At 38.4% G+C, this 20549-nt stretch overlaps 1 pseudogene; it reads right to left on the bottom strand.

The window, feature by feature from the left end:
* Positions 1-107: 107 nt before the first annotated feature.
* The window catches only part of LOC124645153, a 37690-nt pseudogene continuing 17248 nt past the window's right edge, over positions 108-20549 (bottom strand).

Below are 20549 nucleotides of genomic sequence, written 5' to 3'. Positions count from 1 at the left end.
GCTGGCAACCGATGCAGGCTTTTGCCCATAGGCCAACTTCTTTGTTCATACCCGGCCAGAAAAACTTTGTAGACATTATTTTTCGAGATGTTCGTACACCGGGATGACTACACTAGTTTGTGTTGTGCTTTGAAAGCTGCAAAACGATAAGTCACTGGTAGGTAAGGACGAATGTTGCCGGTAGATGTCTCGCATACGACGGGTCGTTGACCTCTTGGCCATCTGATGCGTGAAAATTTGAGTTTTGGGTTGGCCATGTAGGATTTCAGTTCATCGTCTTTTTCCTGGTCTTGGGCGAGTTGATTGTAGTCAATGGTAGCGTGTGAAAAATCTACCTCTTCTATGCGTGATAAGGCGTCGGCAGCTTCGTTGTTATCACCGTGCACGTATTGAATTTTTGTGCAAAACTGGCTAATGAAGTGGAGTTGGCGTTCTCGTCTTGGTGTATCGCTGCTGCTTGGCGTTCTTGTTAGCGCGAAAGTTAATGGTTTGTGGTCGGTGAATATTGTGAGGTGATTGCCCTCTATCAATCTTCGAAGATGTTGAATAGCGGTGTATATCGCTAATAATTCGCGATCGTACACGCTGTATCTTCGTAGAGTTTCGCTCATGGATTTTGAGAAAAATGCCAGTGGTTTCCAAACGTTGTCGACCTTTTGTTGAAGGACGGCGCCGATGCTAGTATTCGATGCGTCGGTGTATAAACTTAGTAGCGCGTTGGGAATCGGGTGCGTTAGCGTTGTTGGTTCGAGTAAGCTTTGTCGGCATTTCTCAAAAGCTTGTTCTGCCTCTTGTGACCATTTAATCGGAGTTTTGTCGTTTTTCTTGCTTTTGTGTAGATATTTGTTCAATTCATGTTGACTTTCAGCTTGATGAGGTAAACAACTGCGATAGAAGTTATCATTCCAAGAAATCTTCGCAGTTCTTGAACTGTTTGTGGTTTCGGATAGTTGACGATTGCTTGTATTCGATTCTGAGTCATAATTAATTCCTTCTGACGAGTCTTCGTATCCGAGAAATTCGATGGTTTCCCTGTCGAATTCACATTTTCCAATGTTTAGACTGACGCCGAAGGCATCTAGGCGTTCGAGTACCAATTGTAAGTGCTGACGACGTTCTTCCTTATTTCTCGAGAATCATATCATCCACAAAACAAAATACGATGTCATCTAGTCCTCGAAGGACTTCATGCATGAAGCGTTGAAAGGTTTGACCGGAATTTCTTAAGCCGAACGTCATGCAGTTGAACTCGAAAAGGTCAAATGGTGTTATTATTGCTGTTTTCTGTGCATCTTCTTTTGCGATAGGAATCCAATAATATGCCATGTTCAGATCGAGTTTTGAGAATATTTTCTTGCCGTGAAGTTGGTATGTAACATCTTGAACTCTCGGTATGGGGTATCGGTCGGGAACGGTGACTGCGTTGAGTCTTCTATAGTCTCCGCATATAGTTAACCATCTTTTTTCTTGACAACATGAAGTGGATTCGCCCACGGACTGCATGATGGTTTGCATATTCCCATCTCTATCATGCGTTCGAATTCGAATTTCGCTGCTTTGTACTTGTCGGGAGAAAGAGGGCGCGGCCGGGAGAATATTGGAGGGCCGGTTGTCTCTATATGGTGTGTGACGTCATGTTTGGCTGGCGTCTTTAGTGACATAGGTCGCAGTACATCAGGATATTTTTTTAGAAGGTCGTGATAGGCGTGGTCGTGATTGATCGTGAAGACGGTTTCCTCGCAGCTGTTTATTCTTATTGTGCTTATACTGAGATCGGTCACGCGGTTTATGAGTTTTCTTTGGTGCAGATCGACTAGTAATTTGTGGTGAACTAAGAAATCTGCGCCTAGTATTGAAGTCTTCACATTGGCGACGACGAAAGTCCACCTGAAGCTTCTTCGTAAGCCTAGGTTGAGCTCTAGAGTGCGCTCTCCATAGGTACGAATTTCTGTGCCGTTGGCAGCGAATTAGATAGTAGACCGTTTTTGCGGGCTTTGCGTTTTTTGCATTGCGAGCGGCCAATACTGATATGTCAGCTCCTGTGTCGATGAGGAATTTCTCTCTGCTGACGATGTCGGTCACACATAAGCGGCGGCTAGTTTGGTTTACATCGACCGCCGCCGCGATCGATGTATTATTTAGTTTTCCGGCTTAGATCTGGAACAGGGTGATTCACATTTGCGCGCATCGTTACCGAATCTGTAGTGATAGTAGCATCGTCGCTCGGTTTGACAGATGCTCGATTTTGGCGGGAAACGCTGCGTTGACGCGACGATGAGCGATAGCGAGAACGGGAGGGAGGGTGGCGGCGGTATGTCGCTCGCCGATGACTTGTACGTAGCTCGGCGACTTCGAGTGTTAATTTCTCGATTTGCTTCGAAAGGATGTTTATCTGTAGGTTGGTTATGACATTTTGTTGCGCGCCGTAGACTGTAGACATCACGTCGGGGTCACCAATTTAGGAGATGATTAAAACACTAGAAATTTCTGTCGACTGGCTTTATTCAGACCGGCGGCGCCCTGCTTATATCCCGCACGCCTGCGGCAGCGATAATCTGCTTTTGAAATTTCAAAATTTTGAATTTGACGTTTAATCCTTATTTCTATTTTCTTATGAGTATTGAAGGTTGCAAGTCAAAGAAGGTTGTATGCGTTTCATGTCGCTACAGGGCAAGTACGGAATCAAAAGGGATAGCAGCAACAGTTTGTAGTGTACCTGATCAGGCGTCATTCTAGTAATATTCAAATGAATAAACCATGCAACGGGCCATGCCATATGACTTTTCACAATCTGATGCAGAACAGGATCGAGCTCAACGCTTATGACTTGGTCAATAACCATATTGGACCTGATCTTCTCTTCCAGCCACAAAAGCAGATGCTTATGTGTTTCTCATTTACAGGCTGCGTTCCGACGTAGACACACAGGTTTTATTTGGTTTTTACACCGCGCGTGCAGTTGTTGATTGCTTAGATTCGAACTGACTTTTTTCCATGAGTTCGATAGGTGGCGCTCGATGCGCACTTTTAGTGACGTAGAATAGGGAGGAAACGGATGGGAAAGGATGTATCCCAAAGCCTGTTTAATGTCTGTTGTACGAAGTCTGTCCTGCAAGGAGTTCGGATGTGATTTCCAGCCATTTAGGGTTGGTTGTGATGATAATGAAGAGGTCCGGGAGGCCAAACTTTCGCGCGTAAAGGTCTCTCAGTCTCGGTCAGTTGTAATGAAATACTAGATATTACGGACGAGCCACACAGAGCCGTCCCGCTCGACGCGACGGTAACTGTCGCGCCACGCCGCCGCCGCGCTGAGCGGGAATACAAGTTAGAAGTGGCGGGAACGTGATACTCCCCATGATTACGACGGTTTTGATTTATTTCATGCACTCATTTCCGTTTACGTTGTTTTTTCTTAGCTAGCGCAACTGAATCGCTGAATCTCTGAATCGCTCAACATCTTTTTGATGAATGAATAGCGTCGCGATCGGTCGGCGTGAATGGGCGCGGCAGGACGGATCACGCGCGCAGTGTGACCGATGCCACCGCGCCAGCACAGCGTAGCAGCCCCGCCACGCCGGCTGTGTGCAGAGACCTTAACAAAATGCGTCTTGCGTCCTCTCGTGCATGTTACCGATGGAGATAAGAGCCGTTGTTTCACCCTTAGCTGGATCAAAAAGCTGTAGAACTGCGTGGCGGACGTTTTTTGTTATAATTTGGGGAGGCTGTCTGGTGGTCTACATTATAGTGGTTGAAATGGTAGCCATCCTCTCCACGACAGAACATGACAGGAAATTGAAGAGAATCGTACGCGCGGTGAGTTTCACTGATCCTTTGAAGTCGTTCGTCGTTGGTGCATTTTACCGCCCTAAATGGGCGGCGATCGGTCTTTTTTCTGCGCTGATGACAAACTTAAAGCGATTGCGCTCATTCTCAGGCACCTACGCCAGGCTTTGAAATTACTAACGTGCGGAAGCAACATAGTCCACACGCCGGCGAACATTTTTTTTTTGATACATATACATTTAAGACTTTGTGAGTGCCTTCCTTACGATGAGTCCGACAAACTTTTCGAATGCGCAAATTTTGGTGCCGCTGCGTTTTTTAATGCTCCTGAAATTGTCGATATGACGTCACTATGGCTCTTCGTACATACACGTTTCATTTTTTGAGATTCGTTTAACTCCAAACGCAGCATGATCTTTATCGGACAAGTTGACAAGATGCTCGCCATTTAGTAAGACTTTTAACAAGTCCGTTGCATTGAGTCTAAGCGTACCTTCCCAGCGCAATACTTTCCTTTTGGCTCCCCTTTCCCTTTGCGAGCTTGGCAGTAAGCACATACTTCTTCTAAGGCGCTAATAACTCCGTGGGCAGCTTAGTTAATTGCAACATTCTAAATAAAGGCACTTCCCTCTTTGTTTAACCATGGTAGCTCTTCGATGTCATAAACCGTGGATTCGTTATCGGATGTTACGACGCAGGTGATCATGTTCAACTTGTGCTGCACGCTGTTCGTCCGACAAGTTCCCCGAAACTCTTGAATTCTCTCTCTTTCTTGCGATAAATGAGTAGATGCTTCACCACGGGTTCGCGTAGAAGCGCTGCCGAGCAGCTGCACGACGTTCTTCAAATAATGTTAAATGACCTAATTTGAAACATTTTTGTACACAAAGTTTGCTGTTCTGTCATCATTTCTTAAAATGTGGAGATTGTTTGGACTCTATACTCGTGAGCAGGCCACGTGCAGTTGGCCATGCCAAAAACAGTTTTTCTCTAAATGGACACCTGCTACTTTAAGTGTTTGCCTTTGCGCTTTGTTAATGGTCGTTGCGAAGGCTGGTTTGTCTGGATCATGGGTATGCGTGGAATCAAAACTTCTTCATCTTTAGCTATGCCTACCTGTCATTATAATTGCTCTAATAATATTGCGTCCTAGCTGCGTAATTTGCGTTTAACGCCAGGCCAATCCAGAACAGCAGTTCCTCCAACATTTTCTCCCTGCATCCCACGTGTAATACCTGAACGTACTTTGCATCTGCAAAATTTGAATCTGATCTGCAAAGGTCAAAAAGGCGGTCAAAGTGGTTTTTGGTGGTGTTGTCACTCGCTGGTGAATATTATTTTCATTAAAATAATTCGTTCACCATTCTCTAGATGCACACTGAGGTGCGTGACAGTCAGTACGATGTTAAGGAGATAATTAAAGAACCAGATATTTCAGTCGACTGGCTTTATTTAGACCAGCGCCCTATTTATATCCGCACGTCTGGGGCAGCGAGAATCTGTTTTTGCAATTTTGAAATTTTGAATTTGAATTTTAATCCGATTTTCTATTTTCTTCATGAGTGTTGAAGGTTGCAAGTCAAAGAAGGTTGTATGCATTCCATGTCGCTACAGATGCCTTACATGCAAAGGAAATCCTAACAGCTTCGATGCTGCTGACATAGCGACCAGACTGAAACGTTTGTACTTCGTCTACTGGGTTTGAGGACAGAGCTTCTGAAATGAAAAATAGCTTGGTCGTTGCCTTTGTTAATATATTTGCAGATGTATTTGATTTTACGTACGGAACCGCAAGCTTCTACATTTGTATGAGCGTTAAAAGTCAGGTCGCAATTTATCTTTTAACCAAAGCAAAATATGGGCATGTGGGAGTCCTCGCTTCTGCCACTCAATCGAATATATAAAGTTTAGGAGATAATTAAAACACTAGAAATGGCACTGCTCCTGCTTATTCCAATCTGGCCTCACTTTCGGAAGAATTTTTGGAGTTCAAAGGATTTGTCTTCAAAGCGTTGACTCATCTGAAAACACAAGTTCCGCTTCTCTCTCAGGTAGTGGATAATCACGAAACTATTATGAGGAGGAAGCTGCTGCTGTTTCACGGTGTTCCAGAGAGCAAGAACGAGAATGTCAGTGGAACCATTCTTGATATCATTGATAGGCAGCTGAAGATTGAGGATGCGCAGCTGAACATTCATAATATCAATGGTTATTAAATTGAACATTGAATACATCGCGGAGACAATATATCGAGTGTTCAAAATATCGAATATCTGTTTGATCGAGCGTTAAATGCATCGTATTTTCATCCTATCGAAACAGAACAGCAATTTTTTTTATGAATACAAGAAAAACAAAAAAAAATACTAATAAATCACATTTTAATCTTTAATTCTTAACTTTTAAAGGTACATTTTAAAATTTTGTGTGAATTGCAATTGAACGGAGAAACTGTAATAAATCCATGTTGTTTTTATTACTTTATAAAAAAAATTCAATCTTATTATCTTTCCTTTTGCCTCTTTTTTGTGAACTAGGTCTTCCAAATCCCGCGTTTGCCTTTTCAATTATCCTATTTGTTATAGCTTGCTCTTTAACCAAGAATGCTATGGTAGCATAAAGACTCCGTTTGTGCTTATCAGTAACCATATCAGTTTGCTTTACCAAACCTTGGTGCGCAGTCATCTTGAGTTCGCCAGCGTTGTATGGAATCCGTATTATGCCGTGCATTCGCAGCGCGTTGAGAGCATACAAAGAGCGTTCACTAGGCACCTAGCTTATAATTCTAGAGGTTTTTCCTACAGAAATCCTTACAGAGAGCGCCTAATGCGTTCTCTTCGTGAACGGAGACTTTTATTAGACATGTCCTTTTTTCACAAAATCGTGAGCGGTCAATATCAGTGTAGCTACTTTCTGGAGAACATGCCTTTAAGGGTTCCCCGAACCTATCCTCGCGGGAAAAACAAATATATTTTCTGCACCCCAACTGTAAGGTCTAATTTGGGACGGCAAGCACCTCTCCGTAGAATAATTGATGAGTATCATTCCCTTATCACAGTAATACCCGATCTTGATGTGTTCCACGATAAGTTGCGTATATTCAAAAACAAAATTAAAAACGCACCCTAATTCTAATCGTTATTCATTTGTTGTTTTATACTGACTTGATTTTACTTATAGTTCTTAATTTTTTTACATGACATTTATTGGACATTTATGTTAATATTTAAACAATTATATTGTATTATTTGTTAAATTTCAATTCCAAAGTATGTATTCATTAGATATTCTCAATTTTATTTTTATGATTTATTATTGTATTACTTCGAGCCGATGAATTGCGAATGTTATGTACGCCATTATTGTCACATGCATCAGGCCATAACCTAAAAAAGTAGTTTAAGTTATCGAATGTTAAATGTTTGTGATGTGGCAGTACTTTTTTTAAATAAATAAATAAACCTGTTCCATCTTCTGTGCCATCCTTCAATGTTGTTTTGAGTTCTAGGAAAACCAAGTGTATTTTATTTTGAAACAGACCACGCGATGTAGTGAATGTTCGATTTAATAACCATTCGATATTATGAATGTTCGCGTATTTATTTCTTTGACTTATCTTATCTTTTTATTGACTTTCGATTTATAGTGGTCGATCAATTGATATTAAATTATTTACCTCGTGATTCCTAATTCCTTCAACAAGCTGTTGAGATACACAGCCTCCTTCATACTCTCCGACAGGCTGACATACTCTGCCTCACATTTTGAAGTAGCTACGCTACGCTGCTTTCGAGACTGCCACGATATACTGCCACCACCTAAAATAAATGCATAACCAGAGTAAGACCGTCTGTCTAATAAACAATTCCCCCAATCAGCATCGGAAAAACCATGTACACATTCACCAGTTTTCTTGTATACGAGATTGTGTTGGATCGTTCCCTTTAGATAACACAATACACGTTTTGCTAATTTCCAGTAGAATTTTTCAGGATTCGTCATCTTCTGGCTAAGTTTACTCACCCCATTAGCGATATCAGGTCTGGTTGCATTCGCTAGGTAATTTAATCAAGCAATCAGCTCTCGGTAAGGCCATGCCTCGCTGCTCTCTTCGCTGCTTTTCTCCTCTTGGAATTTATTTCCAAATGTAAGGAAGGAATAGCAGTTGCACATTTATTGCAATTTTTCAAGCAAAAACGTTTCAATAAATTATTGACATCATTTTGCTGTGACTAAATAATGACGTTGTAATATCTATGCCTAACATATATTTTGCTTGACCATAGTCATTCAAATCAACCTCTTTCGACAACACATTTTTAAATTCCGTGATCAAACTTCTTTCTTGACTTGCGACTAAAATGTCATCGACGTACACTAAAACGAATAAATAAATATTCCCATTCTGTTTAAAATATAGACACGGTTCATTAAGAATCTGCTTCAATCCCATATTAGTCAACTTCTTTTTGAGCTTGAGATTCCATTGACGTCCAGCTTGCTTCAAACCATTTATTTATTATGTTAAAACGGTTTACAACCAATTACATTAAAATACTACAAGAAATTTGGTTGGATATAAATATGGATAATATCCAGATCGCAATTTATAAAGGAACCGCAAAAATGCCTTTTGGACCATGCAATGATTTCCGCAATGAGTATGAATCGCAACCACTATCCAATTTTACAAGCGTGGTCTGCGCTCGCTTCTTTACTATTGGATCTTCTCTTGATTCATAAGCTTAACTAAACTGTCTCTTAGTAATTCTGGTAACTCCATGCATATCTCCTTGTCGAGGGATCCATTTCAATAAGCAGTATTAATGTCCAGTTGGTGTATCTCCAAGTTCAATTCAACTGAGAGTGCTAACAATCTGAAGGTATCCAGTCTTGCGACAGGCGCAAAGGTTTTCTCATAGTCGACTCCATGCCGTTGGCTAAAACCTTGAGCTACAAGCCTTGCTTTCTTCTTAAAAGACAATGCTAATGAAGTATAAAAATAAAACCTGAAAAAAAAAAGACTTAAGCGTAATTATTAAAATGAAAAATACATACATTCATATCGTGTTTTAGTTCTATCACCTATTATCTTGTAAAAGTAGGTAGAATAGTGGAGAAGTTGCCATAAACATTTACTGTTCCTTTTACTAATACGTTATGTTACCTTAAAGGCTCGAGCAGACCGGATGCGTATGCGTAGACGCGCACGTCTACGTTACGCAAGCGGTGTGGCCTGTCTCATACACTTCCATACATTACAACTCATGGTACGTGCGCGTCCACGCTTACGTCTACGCATACGCATCCGGTCTGCTCGAGCCTTTAAAATCTCGAGTAGCAAAGTGGCACAGATGCTAAAATTCGAATAGCAATTTCACACATATAGCCACTGATTTCCATGATGCCTCCTATGCAGTATTTCATTACTTATTATTACCTATAATTTGAGTTACTTTTCTTTTGCGCCGGGCTTGGGTTTTTTTGAGCATCGTCCTTTTGAATTTTGAATGCTAATTATCCTAGCAGAGTGCACGATCAATTCATACAGGCTAGAATCTAATCTAGAATTGGACAGTATTATCTGCTAGGTAAAAATTACATTTGAAATGAAAAACAATTATGATTTTCAATATTCATGTTCTTTATTTAATCAATAATATAATTTTGGCTGCCTCGTTGGTCTAGTGGTCGCAAGCGCGGCTGCTGTGCTCGAGGTCTCGGGTTCGATTCCCGGGTCGGGACGCCAATTCTTAATGCTGGGCATGGCACGCCAGAAGTGGCACTGCCGAACCCGCAATGTCATAGAACGTACCAATGGGTATCTAAAGGGTAGTTTTAGATGCCTAGGCTAGGCATGAGCCTGCATTATGGACCTGAGAAGGATCTGCACTTGGCTATGCTTGCTGCACATTATAAAACAATGCGTCATTATAGGTGTGTTATTCTTTTATTGTACTGTAAAATAAAACTCTTTACCAAACAGTTATTTGTTTTTGCAGGGTGCCTATGCAGGAAACAATAATTACGCAAGAACAGACGGACCATCTAATTACCCTAGTGGCAGCTTATTACAAGCTGGAAGTCACAGGAGAGAAAATATGATTAGAACTCATTTTTTTTTTTTTTTTGTTTTTAACGGTTCTTCAAACCTTACAGACAGAATCGTGTTGCTGGGGAGTTTGTTCCACCATTTCTTCTTCCCAGCAAAAACACATAGGAAGTGGTGAAGGGCGGGCATTTTGGGGGCTGTCTTTTGTAAATTTTACTAAAAAAAAAGCCGATTTTCGGCCAAGTTTGATTAAAAGACTTTTTATCTTTATCTTATCTTTTATTTGAATATTATGTAAATAAACATATACCTATCCAAATGATTACGTCTCATTTGATTTTCTTCTATTCAGTTCTTCCTTTTTAATGTATTGCTAATTTTCCTGAAACAACAAATACCATATTTATTATTGTCATAATTATATTTTTAAAACATAGCATGAGTTTTGCTTGGATGGAGCCAAGTCTAGGGGAGTACTAGTAAATGAATATTACTCAAAGACACTTACTAATAAGACTGGTCTCGACGATCCTTGCCAAGTTACGTGCCGGGAAATTGTATTGAAGGGAAGCAAGATACGAATAAACAGTAATAGTGGGGGAGCCCACGAGGCTAAATGGGGATTTATTCGAGCGTCGTAGAGACCTATTGGGGTGCAAAGTTTAGATGATAAGGAGAAAAAAATGTTATATGATATATACCTTTACATCATATGTAAAAAAAAACTGTTGCATAGACATCCTCGAGCGCATCAGATATTGATAGCATCAATGCCCTACGTATTTTTAATAATGTACGTATGTTAATCTGATCATTTGCATGATGCGGGTGGTTGTATTTAAGGGTTGAAAATGAAAAAACAAAAAAAATTAATCGAGCGCATCAGATTTTCTAAGGGAGTGTCAAGTACACCAAAAAAAAGCTCTCATTCACTAATCTGACGATTTCGATGGGACGCAAACTCGCGGCCATTTTCATAATGTGCAAAAAAAATCGCCATTTTGAAATACTCAAGCGCGTCAGATTAAGATATTATATGGTTCATCTTTATGTTCTAAACGTACTGTCTCATAATCTGACGATTATCTAGAGGGATTCGCCTGATCTGACAAAAAAAAAATTAGAAAAACGGTTCACTTTAAAGGCCATCCCTGCAACTTCCCGCTAATTCCATTCCTGGGCGCTTGAAATTGTACTTATGACATTTTTGAGCTCAAAATATAATTTATGTGATATTTTGAGTTTGCTGAGTTCAAAGAAAAAATATTTCTATGCATTTGAGCTCTCCCTCTCTGTCGTGATATAAATCATTTATTGACGATTCCATCGACAATTCGAGGTTATCATATGTTCCTCGAGACTTTCGGATAACCGGCTTGCTCCGACGATATTTCAAAATATTTACACATTTTTTTAATGTTTCTACCGTAAATTTAATTGTTTTTTGTAAGGTACTTTCACCACAAAATACACATTTCAAATTAATATCACTCATATTAAATGTTTATAAACTTTAACTCACACAAATAATATTAAAATAGCAAGAAAAGCCAAAACGTTGGAAACACGTTGTAAACAGTATGTCACGAACGAGTCTTTATGATCAGCTGTGATGGCGTCATGGCAACAGAAACCAGAGTGGGGACGGAATGAGAGAGTAATAGATAGAGAAAGAGTGAGAGAGGAATAGAAACGCGGAGAAGGAAATGTAGGCACACTTTATCGACGAATTTTTGTTATTTCGGCTTGCGGAAATCGTCAGATTATATATTTTTCATTATTCTTGAATTATTTCCTTCAAAATAAAAAAAATTTAGCTACGCTCGAGAATGTCGAGATGAGGTTTTTTTTTACAACTTTGTTGCCCTCCCCTTTTTTTACGTCACTCTCAAATTGTCAGATTAGTGGAATATACACTTTTTAGGATGTAATTAACTCACCCTACCTTAATCTGACGCGCTCGAGAATTTCTGATGGTCAATTTTTTTTTACTAATCTGATCCCGTATCCTTAACGGGGAGGTACTTAACTGAGTACAAGGTATCCCCTGTATATTAATCTGCCGCGCTTTAGTAAATCCCGAAATCCCCGCTTGGGCTCCCCTACTATAAAGAACGCATTGCACTGTGCATGGCAAAGTTTTTATCAGACAATGCCACCAATCATCACCACTTATTTAGATCTATTGGTAGGTATTTTATTTATTTTTATTCATTTAATCATAAAATGTACTTACCTACTTTTTCATTGTCGCCATTATCACTGTGCTCGGTTGAAGGTGGACTGTACATTATACATATGTATATGTGTCCAATCGTTTCAGTAAGAACACCGAGAAAGAACGTAAAAACTTTGCCTTAAAATGAAACAATTTGTAAAAGTAAGGTCGAAAACGAGAGGGCGGCTCGCAGCGAGACGGCGCGATGACCACGCTATGTTCTCTTAGAACATTGTAGGCTGCTTGAAACTTTTGTACGGAAACTAACGCCATCCATCCTCCGTATTGAAAACTATTTACTCGTTTTACCCGTTGGGGTACCAATTTATAACAGTGATATGATTTACGGCCAGTTTCTTCATCAAAAGTTAAAGTTAAAGTTATGGCTAAAGTAATGTCTAAAGTAAAAGTAACGGTTAAATTCAATTTTTCTATTAGTTTTGCTGTCACTTTAGCCTTGAAAAAACGAATTTGACCGTAACTTTTACTTTAGACATTACTTTAACTTTAACTTTTGATGAAGAAACTGGCCGTTAATCAAAAATAATAATATAATGTAGATAAATATGGTGATAACAGGTGTGCTGCATAAAGATGGATCAAAATTGCCCCACGTCCTATAACAATGTGACGTATCTCAAAAAAAAAGATAAAAATGTTAAAAAAAATATGGCATACTCTCTAATTTATTTTTTTTACACCTTCATACGAAAAAACTGCTTTAAAAATTGTTCAGGCGCTGTTATGAAAACATCGTTCGTAGGACAATTTATGGACCATTTTATTAAATATGTTTTTTGTTTGATAGGGTATACCACACAGGTGGTCCCATAATCATCAGGTCAGGATCTGATGATGGAAACCCTGAGAAACCCAGGGCAACTTTTAAAAGTTGTAGGCATGCACAGGATAAAAACTTGACTATGAGGTGTATGTCTGGTAAAACATGCAGCAATGAAGGTTTGGAGCTGACCTGATGATGGAGACGAAAAAAGGTCGAGGGAACTCAACAACTGAATATGTAAACTACCTTGTGTTTGGGCTTATATTATTTGTATTGAATAGACCTTCGCAACAGTGAAGGTTTGGAGCTGACCTAATGATGGAGACCAGAGAAGGTCGAGGGAACTTGACAACTGAATATGTAAACTACTTCGTATTTGGTCTTTTATTATTCGTATTGATGAGAACTTTCTACTAATCCGGATAGTGACAACTATGCTTGTCACAGAAAAGCCAAAAAAAAACTTTTTACAATAAAATAAAACCGACTCCCAAAAACACTTAAAAGCAAGATAAAACTATTCTTAGGTGCAAGTGTCTAAGAATAGTATTTTTTTCGTTTTAGTAGAAGGTTCTCATCAATTCGAATAATATAAGCCCAAACACGAGGTAGTTTACCTACATATTCAGTTGTTGAGTTCCCTCGATCTTTTTTCGTCTCCATCATCAGGTCAGTTCCAAACCTTCACTGTTGCATAGTGTTACCAGACATACACCTCATAGTCAAGTTTTTATCCTGCGCATGCCTACTACTTTTAAAAGTTGCCCTGGGTTTCTCAGGGTTTCCATCATCAGATCCTGACCTTATGATTATGGGACCAGGGACCACCTGTGTGGTATACCCTATCAAACAAAAAAAATATTTAATAAGATGGTCCATAAATAGTCCTACGAACGATGTTTTCATAACAGCGCCTGAACAATTTTTAAAGCAGTTTTTTCGTATGAAGGTGTGAAAAAAATAAATTAGAGAGTATGCCATATTTTTTTCAGGGACCATTTTGGTTACCCATTGAAAGGGTTTTTGATAGGGTTTTGACAAAGTGTTGTTTTAAAACCAATTTCATATTGGTTACACTTTTTTACGAAAACCCTTATCAATGGATAACCTCTTTAAAACCCCTTCGATTTGATACCTGTATATTCAAAAACCCATTCTTAATGGGTTACACTTTTTTGTCGTAAGACGTTTTGAACGGGATACCCCTTCAACGACTGTAACAGAGTTACCCATTGGGACTACAAATATTGTAATTTCATATCTAGTGCCTTTACTTTAAAGTTAAGTAAGCAATACGGCCGTTGTATCTTGGCGAGTCTGAACCACAAAATAAATAGGTACAGAAATCAATCTACATACAAAGCGCGTTCGAGTCTCGCAGACATGGGTGTCTGTGTGCGTGTTCACAGACGCGCTGTCTCAAAACGACTCAAAACACTGCGAGCGCGGCTGCCATTATTACTCTTACGCGTCAAGTCGCAACACGCAGTCTAGAACCTAGCGATTTCATAGACCAAACACGCATTCGATTATGGTTATTATTGCAGTGATTTTAAAGTCAAATGTATTTTTTATTCTGGAGTTGTCGGGATTGTTTCATGTATAATCTTGTCTTTTTTTACGGAATCATAAAGGTTTTCGATCGTTTCACTCTCACTCATCATTTAGACGCCGAAGGGAAAGGAGCTACGTCAAACTGTTAGATTAAAAAAATGCCACAACCGAAGCGAGATGCCGTACATAGATATTATGAATATGATGCACCTACTCAGAGCAGCAAATGCAATTTGTGTGGAAATCGTATAAAGGTAAGGTGAAGACAATAATTATTATTATGAAGTGATTTTCTCAATGTACTTATCTAACACTAGCAGTAACCAGTTTGGGTTGCTGCAGGCCTTTGTCAATCGATGTACTTGCGCGCGATAAATGCCTACCGCTCGCTGGGCCGCCGCGGCCCCGAAGCGGCTCAGGGCGCACAACAGTCACACGCGCCGCGCGCAACACAATATTTATTATTTTTATTTCGTGGCATGTTATGCTGTTGGTTTTGATTAGGTTTTTTAAGCTACCTAACAAACTGATGGATTATTTTGAGTTGTGTTGGTTTATATGCGACTACTGTAAGAAAAAAATATGGGTATTTACCTAGAAACATTTTATATGTATGAACGTATGTAGTAATTCATTTTTTTTTATTACTATTTTACTTTAGATACCTACTTAGTTATATGAACTGTATTGTGATTTTTAGCTCAAAACACATCTCGAGTGTAAGTAGATATACCTAGTTCTGGCCCCCCTAGCCAAGTCATAACAAGTCGCAACGATAATCGTAAACGCTTGCTACTCCCCAATAGATTTTCAACTTTGTACCTAGCCTAGAGTCTAAAGTTGAAAATCTATTTAAGTCTAACCGATTCCGTTCCCGAATGGTAAAGCGGGACCCTATTACACTCAGCTGTCTATCCGTCTGTCTGTCTGTCACCAGGCTGTAGGTATCTCATGAACCTTTATAGTCATAAAGTTAAAGTTTCTACAAATGATGTATTTTAGTTACTGCTATACCTATCAAAAATTATAAAAGCAGAAAGGAATAAATATTTAAGGAGGTTTCCATACAACAGACATCCTGTTTTTGTGGTTTTTATAAATAATGTTACGGAATTCTTCGTGCGCGATTTCCGATCCGATTCGTACTATGCCACATAGGTATATAGTGAAAATGCCTTTTATCATACTGCGTTTAACATACCTTTTTTTTGTTTTAGGGAAAACATACCACCAATTTGAAAAACCACATGTCATTAAAACATCCGGAAGAATATTTACTGCTTACTAATATAAATAAAGAAAATGTAAATCAACCAAGTACGTCTAAAGATTCTTCTAACTCGGAAAAAGTAAAAAAGTTGTGTGTCAGATTAGTTACAACTCATGGACGACCATTTGCATTGCTACAAGATGATGCATTTCAAGAAATCGTTAATATTGCAGTCCCATCCAATTCTAAAACAAAAGCGATAAATTTAAATGTTGTTAAAGGAATGATACCCCAAAAGGCATACCAAATAAAAAGAAAAATTTCATTAGAAGTTAAAGATATTATGATAAGTATAAAATTGGATTCGGCATCTTACGTTGACAGGAATTTTTTGGGTATCAACATGCAGTATATGAAAAACGGTCAGATTATAATAAGAAGTCTAGCTGTATTAGAAGTGTTGGAGAGACAAACCGCAGAGTATTTAAAGGAAAAGCTTTTGGAAGTTTTAAATGAATTCATGATTTCACATGCACAAATTTACTCAATAACCACAGATAATGGAAGTAATTTAAAAAAAAATGACTAAGTTGTTCATTGAATATTGCTGCACAAATGCACAAATAGAAAACTCTGAATTTGATACTGAGTCCAGCGGTGAGTACGAGGAAAATTATTATGATGATGATGATGACGATGACGATGAAGAGGACAGGTATGAAATCAATGAAAACACAGACCTAAACAGTTTTATCGACATTGAGCACAATGACTCATTCAAGCCGCGTGCAATGTTTTGCGCTGCGCATACATTACAGCTAGCTATTAAAGACGCGTTTCATAATAATTTAGATGCAAAAATTGCTATACAAACTGCACGAAAAGCAGTTAAAATTTTACGTAGACCAAATTTAAAAAATGTTTTAAGGGCCTCCAATTTAAATAAACCAGTAATTGACTGTCCAACGAGGTGGACGTCTACGTATCAAATGTTAGCCCGGTTATATTTATTAAGGGATGTTCAAGACTCGGATCTCACGAGTATTTTTTCTGACAGTTTCTGGATTGAAATCCAAAATTTAATTGCTTGCCTTAAACCTGTTTATGAGGCGACGATAGCATTACAACGAGAACAGCTCACGATTGGTGACTTTTTCACGGAATGGCTTAATTGCAAAATAAAGCTGGAAGCTATTAGAACCTCATTTGCAGAGGACTTAGTTAAAGCCATGAAAGTAAGAGAAACTGTTTTATTAAATAATGATTTAGTGTTAGAAAATTTATATTTAGATGGTCGCCTCAACGTAATTTTGTCTGATCAAGAATGTGAAAAGGCAAAAACATTAATAACGCAGACTTTCCAGCAGTTGCAATCTCTCACAATATCTGAGTCTCATACCGAAACTTCTGAATTACCAGATGACTCTAGCACCAGGCAGCATGGTCAAACAACATCAGCATTAGAAAATTATTTAAAAGAAACTGACGCAACTCGTGGGCTAGCTGGGAGGTCGTCACTGAATACATTTGATGGAATGTTAAGTAAATTGCGATTTGAACCCAGGCTACCCTTGAATACCAATATATTAATCCACTGGGTGAGCAAAGGAGCATCAATTGATCCCTCTCTAATGAAAGTAGTTAATGTAGTGTTTGCAGCTCCTGCAACGCAGGTATCAGCGGAGCGGTTATTTTCATCAGTAAAATTTATATTAAACCCTCTAAGAAGTAACATGAGTGGAAGTTTGTTAAAGGATATAATGTTGATCCGTTCAAATCCAGATTTACTCGAATGAGAAAAAAACATGTGAAATGTGAAAAATAATAACCTACTAGTTTTTGATTATCGGGGGACCGCTAAATAATAATGTTCGTTTGTCTCTCTGGTTTCAAAAGTAAAAATAATGTATAAGTATTATATTTTGCGGTCTCCCATTGTTCAATAAATACATACCTATCATTTTTTCTTTTTGAAAGCTATTTAAGCCGATTGTATTTCTTTCGAGCCATAATTTTGATAATTGTTGATTTAGAATTTTTGTGTAATTATTCTTGCAGTAACGGTGCCTGCTATTTGATCCTCTTACTTTGTCATTTTGAATAATAATCTCATTATTTAATAAATAAAAATCTTGTAAAAACGTAGTACTTATTTATTATTTAAGAATACCTTTTTTTCTCATTATTACTGCTTTTGTCTTGATTCTTGTTCTTGAACACTTTGCATGACTATATGAACTATTTGATGCATACACTGGTTACGTCGTCCTTCTTCTAACTTGCTTAGATATTTTGCAATTAGTAGAGAAAAAGAGTAACACTCATGAATATCATCTTCCTTGCTATTGTCAGATTTATCCGTATTTATAGCCTTATCTTCCATTTCTTTAGTGTCATTTTCAAAAGACAAATCGGGAGTCGACGCATTATCATCTAATACCGGGCACAATGTCGGCATTGACACGCATGAAGCATCGGTTGTCTTTAATTCCTTAAAATACATTGATTCGCTTTCGTCTGAGCTTCTGTCGCTGTCTGAAATATATATATGCTCTAAAAAAAAAGAATTATTATTATAAATCGTAAACCGCAATTCACCTTGTAAAGTCACAACCAACTACAAGAACTTTTATATTATCTATACCTACTTAATATTATAAAGAGGACTTTGTTTGTTTGTTTGGTTGTAATGGATAAACTCAAAAACTACAGGACCTATTTTAAATATTCTTTCACCATTAGAAAGCTATATTATCTGCGAGTAACATAGGCTATATTTTATCCCGGTGCGGGCAGTAGTTCTCACGGGACGCGGATGAAACCGCGGGAAAACGGCTAGTGTTTTATATTAAATGTAGACGATTACCAAAACTTTAAATTTGTTAAAGCAATGGTTAAAAAGTAATAAAGAGTTTGTGTAGGTATATGGCCGCGCCATCGAAACGCGGCCATTTAGATCTTTAAAACTACCTAACCGTTGAAGAGACCTGAAAAACAAGTAAATACCTAATTCCTTTTATAATAACTAAATTTCAGGTGACCTACCATGGTGTCTTAAAGCGTGAGTAGTTCCGGTCAGGGAACAACCTGTATAGCTCTGTTTCTTTCCCACAACCTAACTCACACACACACACATGCTCTAACTCCCGCGAAATTCAAATTTTTTTACGTTTTTTGCAATTAGAATTTTAAATATAAAAATGATCAAACCGTTCTCTCCATCAGCTCTCATCTCACATAGAAAAGGTTACTTACAATAGAGAGACATTTGAAGACATGTAAGTTATAGGATATTATAATTTTACGAACATGCAACTTATTTATTAAGTAGGTAGTTACCTAAAAATGAACAGACCTTGGCGAGATCATTAACCATAATAACCTTTCAAAGTTAGGTGCCGATTCACCCCTGCATACTCTATTCACTCCGTTTACTGTACATAATTAAAATACACTTACCTTTGTTCATCTTCAATATTCAGATGTTATTTAAAACTTAAAAAACCGAGAAAGCTTAAAGTACCGTCTTATGAAACCGAGTAAGAAACACTAATGAAAAATTTTAAATGATTCCAAACTTTCAAGGTCAAACTCTATTCCCCTTCTCCAACGTAATTTAAAATAAATCTACTTCAATTGGATATCATATATGAGCCGGTAACATCTTGTACTAGTTAACTTATTGAAAGGGTTACCCTAACGTTAGGGTTTTGAAAAGGCTATCACTACCGAGAGATAACACTTTTATTGACTGTAGCCATATAACCTGTAACACTTTCGAAAGAATTAACTTATATTCGGGGTTGTACGGTCCCTGATTTTTTTTAACATTTTTATCTTTTTTTTGAGATACGTCACATTGTTATAGGACGTGGGGCAATTTTGTATGGATTGTGATCCGTCTTCTTTCCAAACCCAAATATTGAAAGAGAACGCTTCAAGAAATGGGTTCAGACTGTTGGAGATAAGTACCGTCAAAAAGTTTGATGAAATCTTCATTTATAACAACCGAAGAGTATGCCGAAGACATTTTGCACCGGTCTTCCACTACCCTAAGAACAGATTGTTCATTGAAGGTAATTAATACATTTGCTTGCACATTATGTACAGTGTCAATTTTCACAAAAACTATAACTAAGACAATGGTTCAAAATCATTGATCCTGTCCATCCTGTCCAGGAATCGTACCTGTTTTTATATTTTTTTATTTTTTTTTTATTTTTTTTAAAGCCTTTTTATTTCCATTTCTTTACATTATTTATATCATTTACATGTGAATTATTATTTGTTTTAATTTTTGATTTAAAAAATGGATCCCATATGGGTATAGGCCTGTTTTTATATATTGTATTTTTGGAAAGTAATAATAAACTTAAGAGCAATGGAGAACGGTTCTTCACTATCCAGGATGTAGACAAATTGAAGGGACCGGCGATCCTATTAAGATCGAGCGGGGAATATTCCAGGGTGACAGTTTGAGTCCACTTTGGTTTTGCCTGGCCTTGAACCCTTTGAGCACATTGCTAGAGGGTTCGGGGCTGGGCTATCCTTTGCGGAGAGGGGGTCAGGTTATATCCCATTTGCTTTATATGGATGATCTGAAACTGTTTGCCACTACAGAACTGCAGCTGATGAAGCTACTGAAGATCACTGAAAATTTCAGTAGTTGCATCAGGATGGAGTTCGGTGTGGACAAATGTGCAGTCATGCATGTAAAGCGAGGGGGAATTGTGGAATCTGAGGGAGTACAACTCTCAGATTCCATAAACCTGAGATCACTCTCCGCAAACGATACATATAAATACTTGGGTATGGCGGAGGGGTTAGGCATCAATGTGGCTGTCATGAAACAGTCATTACGGGAGCGTTTCTTTGGCCGCCTGAATAAGGTCCTAAAAAGTTCCTTATCAGGCGGCAACAAGGTTCGCGCCTATAATGGTTGGGTCAT

Source organism: Helicoverpa zea, chromosome 31 (genome assembly GCF_022581195.2).
Source record: "Helicoverpa zea isolate HzStark_Cry1AcR chromosome 31, ilHelZeax1.1, whole genome shotgun sequence".
NCBI classification, from domain to species: Eukaryota; Metazoa; Arthropoda; class Insecta; order Lepidoptera; family Noctuidae; genus Helicoverpa; species Helicoverpa zea.
Note: the sequence above shows the minus strand (reverse complement) of the source record. Positions and strands in the feature narration are given on the sequence as shown.